The sequence below is a fragment of the Sinohyriopsis cumingii genome, chromosome 7, assembly GCF_028554795.1.
Source record: "Sinohyriopsis cumingii isolate HCF-2022 chromosome 7, ASM2855479v2, whole genome shotgun sequence".
NCBI lineage: Eukaryota > Metazoa > Mollusca > Bivalvia > Unionida > Unionidae > Sinohyriopsis > Sinohyriopsis cumingii.
This window is the reverse complement of record NC_142967.1, coordinates 29,811,089-29,821,346: the sequence shown is the minus strand read 5'-3', so window position 1 is coordinate 29,821,346 and position 10,258 is coordinate 29,811,089. Positions and strand designations below refer to the sequence as shown.

General features: G+C 36.1%; 1 protein-coding gene across 1 annotated transcript in view; it reads left to right on the top strand.

Annotated features, from left to right (window-relative positions):
• The first annotated feature begins 6,467 nt into the window (after positions 1-6,467).
• LOC149794956 (heat shock 70 kDa protein 12A-like) overlaps positions 6,468-10,258 on the top strand; it is a 102,911-nt gene continuing 99,120 nt past the window's right edge. The window contains exon 1 of the mRNA XM_089964619.1: positions 6,468-6,585. The gene's annotated coding sequence lies outside the window, so the exon portion shown is untranslated. The remainder of the gene's footprint in view (positions 6,586-10,258) is intronic.

Genomic DNA, 10,258 nt, shown 5'->3' with positions numbered 1-10,258 from the left:
TGTTATCTGATCCTGAGTCCATTTTTGCCTGGGTAACCAACGCCAAATATTTTTCTAAAATATACTTGTCCAAGGGATATTGACAAATTCCAGTTCGTAGGGAAGATAATCGAAAACTTGCCTTTGCAGCACAAGATGGGACATACCAATGGGTAGTCATGCTGTTCGGGGTCCAGAATACACCAAGCATTTTCACCCGAATGATAAGGAAACTGTTAGAACCTTTAAAAGGGACCGGAGTTTCAAATTTCATGGACGATTTGTTATTGGCGACACCTACTTGGGAAGAAAACGTGATCTTACTGAGAAAAATTCTGGAACTACTTAGACAGACAGGGTTCACTGCCCGACCATCTAAATGTCACACAGGATTTCGGAGACTGACTTATCTAGGACACACACTCAGTGAAGATACATTAACCCAAGACAGTGCTAAAGTCGACCAACTTCGGAACGCCACACGTCCAACTATGAAGACAGAAGTGCGATCTTTTTTTAGGACATGCAGGTTATTAACGTACGTGTGTCACAGACTTCACCGCTATTGTTAGTCCGTTGACTGACTTGACAAGGAAGAATGTTCCTACGAAGTTTATTTGGACAGACGCTTGTGAGAGAGCATTTCCGACGTTGAAGGATAGGTTGACGTCAGACGTCGTAGTGAGACTACCTGAACGTGGCAGGAACATGATGGGAACTTATTTTTGGTTTCTTATAGTAGCAGGAATTTGTCGCCAGCAGAGCGTAATTATTTTCTTACCGAAAGAGAATGCCTAGAGATTATCTTTGGGATCTCTAAATTTCAGCGTTATCTGTGTGTGTGTGTGTGTGTGTGTGTGTGTGTGTGTGTGTGTGTGTGTGTGTGTGTGTGTGTGTGAGTGATTTGGATTTTTAACGTAGCTTTAAAACATTTTCAGTCATATAGCATGATGTCACACCGAGTCGCATTATCCTGACACCAGGCCGACCAGTCCTAACACTAACCTATTAATGCTGACTGCCAAGCGAGGAAGCATTATCATTTTGTAAGTCCGGGGATCGAACCCACGACCTGCCGCATCCGAGGCGGACGCTCTAACCACTAGACCATCGGAGTGGTCAGCACTATCTGTATGGGCGAAAGTTTATTCTGGAAACTGATCACCAACCACTTGCTTAGTTGGCCCAAGCTAAATTGACAAATGGACGTTTAATGAGGTGGTCATTATTTCTTCAGCAATATCAAGTTCAATTGCGTTACATTAAGGGAAGCGCCAATGTAGGAGCAGATTGTCTGAGTAGACTAATTGATTCTAAGGTGAATGGGTCACATCAGGACATATAAACAATAACTTGAAATACAACTTCAAAATTCGGAGAGCAAAATCCCAGACTTTACTCTTAAATGGGGGGGTCTATGTAAAGTGTCGAATTTTGAATAGTATTGAACCTTAAAGTTGAATGCATTAAGCACTAAAATTTTATCACATTTAAGCCAGAAAAGTCTTTGTGAAGGGTCACTTCAACTATTCTTCTTTCTCTCCCTCATGACAGTGTTAAAACTTGAAAGGCTAGCGTTTGTGACTCAGTGAAATTCGGGCAGGGCATTGCAACTCTCTTCTGTCAAAAAAAAACATCTGAGCTACCAACCATAACCGCTTGATAGGAACCCGTGTCAAATTTTCATTTTCAAATTGAAATTGATATGCACCGTAGTTCAGAGATACTATGCTGTCTAAAATCTCACGATAGAAATGATTCTCTTGGGACAATTTAGGAACAGCTGCTTACGATTGACCAGAGTAAATTAAGGCGTACACTTTAGAGTAATGTGAATTTAAAGTGACGACCTTGGTCGAAATTCTTTAGTCTTAAAATTTCCGAGAGAGTAGTTTGACTCCAAATAAGCCTAAAAAGAATAGAGCTTTCCTCGTTAAGCAAGACAAAGTAACCAGGCGGTTGTCTTGTAAGAAAAAACAGGGTTTAGTGCTAGGACCCACGATTTCTGAAAGAGAACAGCATTAAGGTACGCAATTTTAATTTCCCAGGTAATCTTCTATTTTTGATTGTTTGTGTTGTGCAAATATGTTTGATATGACTAGGATCCATATTATGTATCGTTTATTCAATTTCATGGAAATCTGTTGATACTAGAGTTGTTATGCAATTTATATCTTTAATTACACAGTTACTAGTTCATTGATAAAATTGACGATTGCATGCTATCCAAGTTTTCATATGTGTAGGATTTCATAGGTTATATGAAATCAGTTTCTTTGTCTGTTAGGACGATATTGATTATCGTGAGTTAACGATACTCGCATATTTATATTTGATTTTGTAATATTTAAATAATCTTGTAAGTTAAGGATTGCTGTGAGTTAGAATTTTGTGAATTTTATGCAATAGTAATCGAACATGTGGTAGCGGAGCTAAAGAGATACGATAACGTTAGATATCCCGCTAATGTGTTAATTTATGGCAGGTCGCTTTGAAGCGAGGGTGATGTTCTATCGGATTAGTTCAGAATTTATGCAGTGTGGATAGCTAGTATGCTTCTAAATAACATAAGTGAGGGAATTTTATGTACATGTAGAAAGTGGTACATACAGAGATTTAGGAGTAATTTTATCCTTTATGAAACAACTTTCTGGGGAGAGACGGGACAGTCCAAAAACAGAAGTCAGATTAAGGAAGTCATGAATTCAGAGTAAAGGACTAAGAAGTCCAGGAAAGGATGATGCGTTCGGAATACACGATCAAGGAAAGAAGGTGTTGAAATCTGTCGTGGACATTGCGCTCTTTTCACCATTCGTTATTATGATGAAATAAATGCAAATAAGACACTGTTGTTAAATTCTGTTTACATAACTTAGATTGAATTGAAGTTGCTCTATTAATTGTTATTGATTAAATTGTGTGATGGTTCTTGTTTAAGGGAGCTCGTATTGCATTATTTCTTCCCAACAGTCTTGTTCAGTTATCTGTTGATATTCTATCTTTCCACTCCCACCGGGCTATACAATCGAGGGAAGTCATTCCCTAGATAATGCCCTCCAAAGCCAATTAACCACCCCTCTTACTAAGAGGGCGACGTGATACAACATTTTATTCTTCTTGAAGTCCGATTGTAATTCAAATTCAAAGCACATTCTACGATTCATTTCTAGCATAAAGATGTTCTTTCAGAGATGATTCGACTTGATTAGACCTATCCTCCGTATAAGTCTTTTCCGTTCTTTTGGAGTTCCTGCATGGTATTCTGTACTACAAAGAATAATATATAATTATTATACATACCAATTATTCAATCACTTTATTGTTATATTAACATATAATCAAATGAATATTCTAATCCATTAAATGTTTCATTATTTGTCTTTCTTAAGTTTATTTGACCATTTCTTGTGATTTATTTTCAGTAATATATTCATTTCAATTATTATTTATATGAGAATGATTAAATATAGATCTTGTCAGTACTAGAATTGATCGATTTATTATGAAAAAACTTCTTCAAAAAATGCTGGATTTTTATACATGTTCTAAAACATATAATCTCTCAAAAATCTTATGCTGCATAATTGTTGTTTCGTTTTTTGTTTCCTTTGTTTGATTGTTTTTGCTTTAATTTTTGTGTCTGGTCTTTCTTTTAACAAGCCCAGATATTTTATGCAAGCACACATCTTGAAGACCAACGTGTTGGCCCAATCTGGACCCGATTTGGCCTGTAAGAAGACACCATCAAAACCAACATTCGGGGCCAATCCGGCACATATTTGGCATGTAAGCATAAATTGTGAAAACCATCCTTATGTACCAAATCGAAAAAGATTTGTCATGCAATCATACATCATGCAGACCAACCTTTTGACCTAATCCAGCCCAGATTTTGAATGTAATCAAAGATCATGAAGGCCAACCTTTTGACCTAATCCAGCCCAGATTTTGAATGTAAGCATAGATCATGAAGACCAACCTTTAGACCTAATCGAGCCCAGATTTGGAATGTAAGCATACATCATGAAGACCAAATGTTTTGCCTAATCTGGTCAAGATTTGGCATGTAAGCATACATCATGACGACCAACTTTGTGGACTAATCCGAACTAGATGTGTCACGTAAAAGACATCATACACCATGACGACCAACTTTGTAGACTAATCCGAACCAGATGTGTCACGTAAAAGACATCATACACCATGACGACCAACTTTGTGGACTAATCCGAACCAGATATGCCACGTAAAAGACATCATACACCATGACGAACAGCTTTGTGGACTAATCCGAACCAGATATGCCACGTAAAAGACATCATACACCATGACGATCAAATTAATGGACTAATCCGGAGAGAATTTTTCAGGCAAACATACTTAATGAAGACCAACATTTTAGCACTATTCAGTCCAGATTTAGCATCTAAGTATAGATCATGAAGGCCAACCTTTTGACCCAATCTGGCCAAGATTTGATCTGTACGTGTACATCATGAAGATCAACGTTTTGGTCAAATCAGGCCTAGATTATGCCTGTAAGCATACATCATGAAGTCCAACTCCTTGGCCCAACCCGGAAGTTACTTGGCATGGTTAGAAAGTCAAGACTTCCTAGTGATTGAAAGAAGAAGAGAGTTCCAATGCAGAAAGATCATTTAGAATACAAACGCCAGCCTAGAAAGAGGAAATGGCTGACTCAACGATTCCATGTTTAATTTTGAACACAATAAACTTTCAAATAGTAACTGACTGAGGAACTAACTACAGATTCCACGTTTAGTGAACTCGAGTGAGATCATGCACTTTTGATCTGTGTGATACCGTACTATGCGACATCAATGCTTCGTGACGATCTTGTCGCTCCTCTGTTATCGAAAGCAATGTTGCACAACCTCACCGCTCTGCTAGTGAAAGTGATGCATCAAGACCTTCCTATTTTACTGGCACAAATGATGCTGCTCATATACCTACCTATGGATCTCACCCACGCACCTGCAAGCCGCCCTCTATAACATTAACTCATTAAAATTTACAAATAAAAGACGAATGACGTTTTATGGGACATTTACTTGGCTAATGTGACTTTAAAAGTCAATTCCATTCATTCGTAGGGAAAATGCCGAAATATCTGGAAGGATGAGTCTCAGATCTATAGCCTGAGTAAGACTGTCAAGAAATAAATTACAGTGTTTCAGCTGTGGCGGGACACTTCACTAATTGGAGTGTAAAGATACACTTTATCTGCATTACGTCAATTGGTCTCTCCGCTGTTCACTTGATTGGTACTTGATTGGTACGACATATAATCCTCATATCAGATAGATTTCTAAGAGGAGAGAATTCGTAGATTACCTCTTGAGATTCTGGGTGGAAACAATAACCCTTCGTCGCCTATACACTCGACAAAAACGATTGATTCTACAAGTATTGTGTCAACGCTATCAAGTAATCAAATAGTGTCTGCTGTATACCAATCGTAATATGCGTGTTGGGCAGCAATATTGGATAATAATAAAAAAGTTATCATTTGATTAGCAATCAAATAGTGGGTGCTTGTTAGTTATCAAAGGTGGGTGTTTGTTAGTAAGTATAAAGTAACCGTTAGATAGTAATAAAACAGTGTGTGTTGGATAGAATTCAAATAGTAGGTATTTTGGAAGTAATCAAAAAGTGGTTTTTCTTGGAAAGCAGAGTGTATTGGATTGCTGTCAAAATATTGGTGTTGGATACTAATAACAAGTGGATGTTGGATAGTAATCAAAATTGGGCGTTGGGTAGTACTGTGATCAAAGTGAGTTTTGGATGGTACTCACAAAGTGGGTGTTGGATAGTACTAAAAAGGTAGTGTGATTGTTAGTAAATAACTAATGGGTTCTGGATCGTATGGTGTGTGTTGGGTTGTATCGAACGCGGGTGCTGAATAGAATAGTGTTTGTGTGTTGGATTGTAATAAACAAAGTGCTAATATTACCTTTCCCAGGGAAACTAAAACATTGTAAACATTGAAACGGCCTATAACGTAATGGTAATTTCTGGTAAACATAACCAGTTTCCCCTAATTTCCTTTAGACACCCAGTGTCCTCCACATATCAAATTCTCGTAGACACCTATGACATTGTTCAACATAGCAACAACCTATAAAGTGATGTCAATTTCTCTTAGACACTCAGACTGTCCCCCACATGCCTAATTTTAATTCCCGAACACATCACGGGTTCCGATGTTACTACTTACACTCTTCCCCATCCACTCGTAAGTGGATTTTGTTTCTTTATCAATGTAAATTCTAGCAATAAATCTCCAAATAGTACTAAGAAATTTTTAGGGAAGAGATAATTGGGTAAGTGATTTATATTATGGGATAAAACCGAAATAGTCCCATTTGGACTGTCACCTTCTATCGTTGATAACTCTACAGGTCGTAAAGTACGTACCCGAAGAATTAATACTTCCTCGTGCGAACTCAACCTTTAAACCTAGTCACAATCAGTAATCTTGCGGTGTCAATCTGTTACAGAGTTTTGGGGATTGCATATCTATGTGCTGTCTCAGTATCCTACAAGATCTTCTACGGGCTTGGGTATGAACAAAGATTACATAAGGTAAGTTATGCATTTTTGCATCTTTATACCGTAATGTACAATTTGTTGGAATTACTTTGATTTGTAACCAACGATTTAAGTACGTGGACATTATCAAATGTACTAAAACAGCCAATTCATATAGTTGTCATGTCTTCAGTGACATTATTATAAAAGGATCAATTCAACTATTGCCCAATGCCAGTCAAACTTTTACAGATGCCCATGGGTCGATGCCCAACACTATCACTAGAAAGGGTATTAGGAAATACCTTGTCAAAGGCACGACGGTAAATCTGTCAAACACTGATCTAATGCCAGTCACCTAGCCGATAACATGCAGATTCAAACGAGTTCAATTTCATCATTGTTCATCATGAAGTATATACTTATCGTTCACACTAATTTATTGCTGTGTAATTTCCTAATGAATCCAATGGGATTTTGTATGACGTGATATAGTAGAGAGAAAACGTGGTTGTCGTTGCTCTGAGTAGAAGTTAATAATAAGCCGAAAGAGCGACGGTGAATGAGGTCTTTTTCTTGACAGGCTGTACATGGTTACTTGATGTTTATTTTTTAAAGTCCCGCATATAGAATAATATTTATATGACCCATTCTATCTTCACTGCTAATTGTGTTTAACTTTTTATTATCCATAACGTTCATGCTAAACAGTAATTAAATTCCTTCGTTACCATTTATGATATCAACCATGTGAACGTGAGTTAAAGTAAAGGCAGCCTGACGTGACATACATATAAATATATGTTGTATTGGAACGAAGCCCTTAAATAGGATATTATCTCTCAACCCATCCACACCAATTCTCATCTACCCATATATCTCTCTACCAATATAAGATATAATTACACACACACACACACACAAATATATATATATATATATATATATATATATATATATATATATATATATATATATATATATATATATATATATATAGGTAATGCTCCAAAAGTATTCCAAATGAAGGTTCTAATGTGCTTATGTGGTATAACCACAGAAGAAAAACTAATACAATATCCAGAAGTTTTTATTTCAAAGTAAAGCCGATGAAAGTTGAATGTCACAAAATTCCTTGAATGATTCACGGTAATCAAAGAAATTATAAATTATCTAAGTCCTTGAATTATTTCACAGTAATCGTGCAGGGTGCTGACTGTTTAGAATAAATGGACTCAGCTTTGCAATTTCAACAATCAAGTTATAATTAAATCTAGATCCCCTCGCACTCTTACAAGACTGAACAACTGAATGATGAACGCTGCGCATCTGATCCCTTTATATAATCACTATATACGCACAGATAAACAACTCGAATTCACTTGAATATAATTCCCAAACAATGAAATTATTATTTTATAATGCGAAATACCTTTACAGTCAACAGTTGACAGTTTTTATAATTTAGCCAATAAGCAGCTAGGGCAGTACTGACTAATCTGTAGCACAGATTGTCTCCTAGGATCACGTGATGATGTATTGACCTGCTTTCAACACTCATGGCCTATTTAAATGTTGACGTGAATTTGTCAGTCGACATCAATTTTATGAATGGCAAATGGCACTACGTATTGTTCATGTGCTCTACACACGTTATTTGACCTCACCATTAAAGTGCATTATATAGTGTTAAAATACTATTCACGAGAATATTATCAGTAACCCATATTGTGTTTTTTGTTCATTTGTCCATCAAAAGTTGTATAAAGCAGCAATTTGTGGACACTGTTAGAGGATTCTTGATAAATTTCGAGGAAATGTCTTCGATTGTGACGCTATAGTGTATATAAGATGTGCTTTTAGAAAGTATGTAGGTGCGTGCGATGCGTGAGGCATACAAGTTTTAGAAGTACTAGACCAGTTTGCCTCAGACAGTTAGTACTAGACCAGTTTGCCTAAGACAATTAGAACTAAATCATTTTGCGTCAGACAATTAAATATAGTCCAGTTTGCATAAGACAATTAGCAGTAAACCAGTTTGCCTGAGAAAAATAGTACTAAACCACTTTGCACAAGACAATTAGTACTACATCTTAGTTTGCCTGAGATAATTAGTAGTAAACCAGTTTGCCTAAGACAATTAGTACTTGACCAATTTGCGCAAAACAATTCGTGAAGCTGCTTTGCGATGAACTAATGCAGGGAATATAAAATAATAATTTGAATTTATTTGCACATCATCAATAATGACACAGAACCATGTTGTAATACCATGTAGTATTCATTTTAACAATTTAAAGAGAGGTGATGTCAACATTTCACGAGTTTGTCATGAAATCAATAGTGTTGTTATTAAGAAATAGTATTTTTTTTAAAACAAAGTAATCTTTCATAAATGCCCCCTTCATAATTGTCGGTCTGCACATGCCATCATTAAAAAGCCTATTATTTATATTGCACATACCACCATTGGAAAGCCTAGCTATATAAACAAATCACCATTAAAAAAAACTATTCCAATTCACAGACGACCTTTAAAAAGCCTATCTCTTTGCAAATAACACCTTTTAAAAGCCTATATGTATGCACAGACCACCATTAAAAAAGCCTATATTTATACACAGACCACCATACAAACGCTTATCTGTATGCACATACCACCATTAAAAGGCCTATATCGATGCAAAGACAATCATTAAAAGGCCTATCTCTATGCACAGACCACAGACCACCAATCATTAAAATGCCTATATGTATGCACATACCACCAACCATTAAAAGACCTATCTGTATGCACAGACCACCATTAAAAAGCATATATATATATATATATATATATATATATATATATATATATATATATATGCACATACCACCATTAAAAAGCCTATATGTATACAGTATACAGATACCACCATTAAAAGCCTATCTGTATATACATATCACCATTAAAAGGCCTATATGTATGCACATATCACCAACCATTAAAAGGCCTATTTCTATGCACAGACCACCATTACAAAGCCTATTTGTATGCACATATCACCATTAAAAAGCCTACATGTATGCACATACCACCAACCATTAAAATACCTATCTATATGCACAGACCACCATAAAAAGCCTATCTGTGTACAAATACCACCATTAAAAAGCCTTATGTATGCACATACCACCAACCAATAAAATACCTATCTGTATGCACATACCACCATTAAAAAGCATATATATGTATGCACATGTCACCATTAAAAAGCCTATCTGTGTACACATACCACCATTAAAAAGCCTATATGTATGCACAAACAACCTACCAATCGAATACCTATCGGTATGCACATACCACCATTAAAAAACCAATATGTATGCACATACGACCAACCATTAAATGACCTATCTGTATGCACAGACCACCATTATAAAGCCTATCCATTCTTATCGTATATGAACATAAATATGAATGTAAATATTTGCATCTCACAACCCTAACAAACGATTGTTAACAAAAACAATAATGATCAAAGTTTGTGAAACTTTCCTATTAGTTAAATTTTGAACTAAATTTATTTCGAGCTCAGATTTATTATTTCGACATATAAATACTACGTTGGCTATCATTACTATTAGAAACATGCAATTTGTTATGAGAAAGGAGGCGCTGTGGTGATCTAAGAAATCACCATTATAAATATGAGCCTGTAAGAATGATTGGGACCTAAAAATTCAA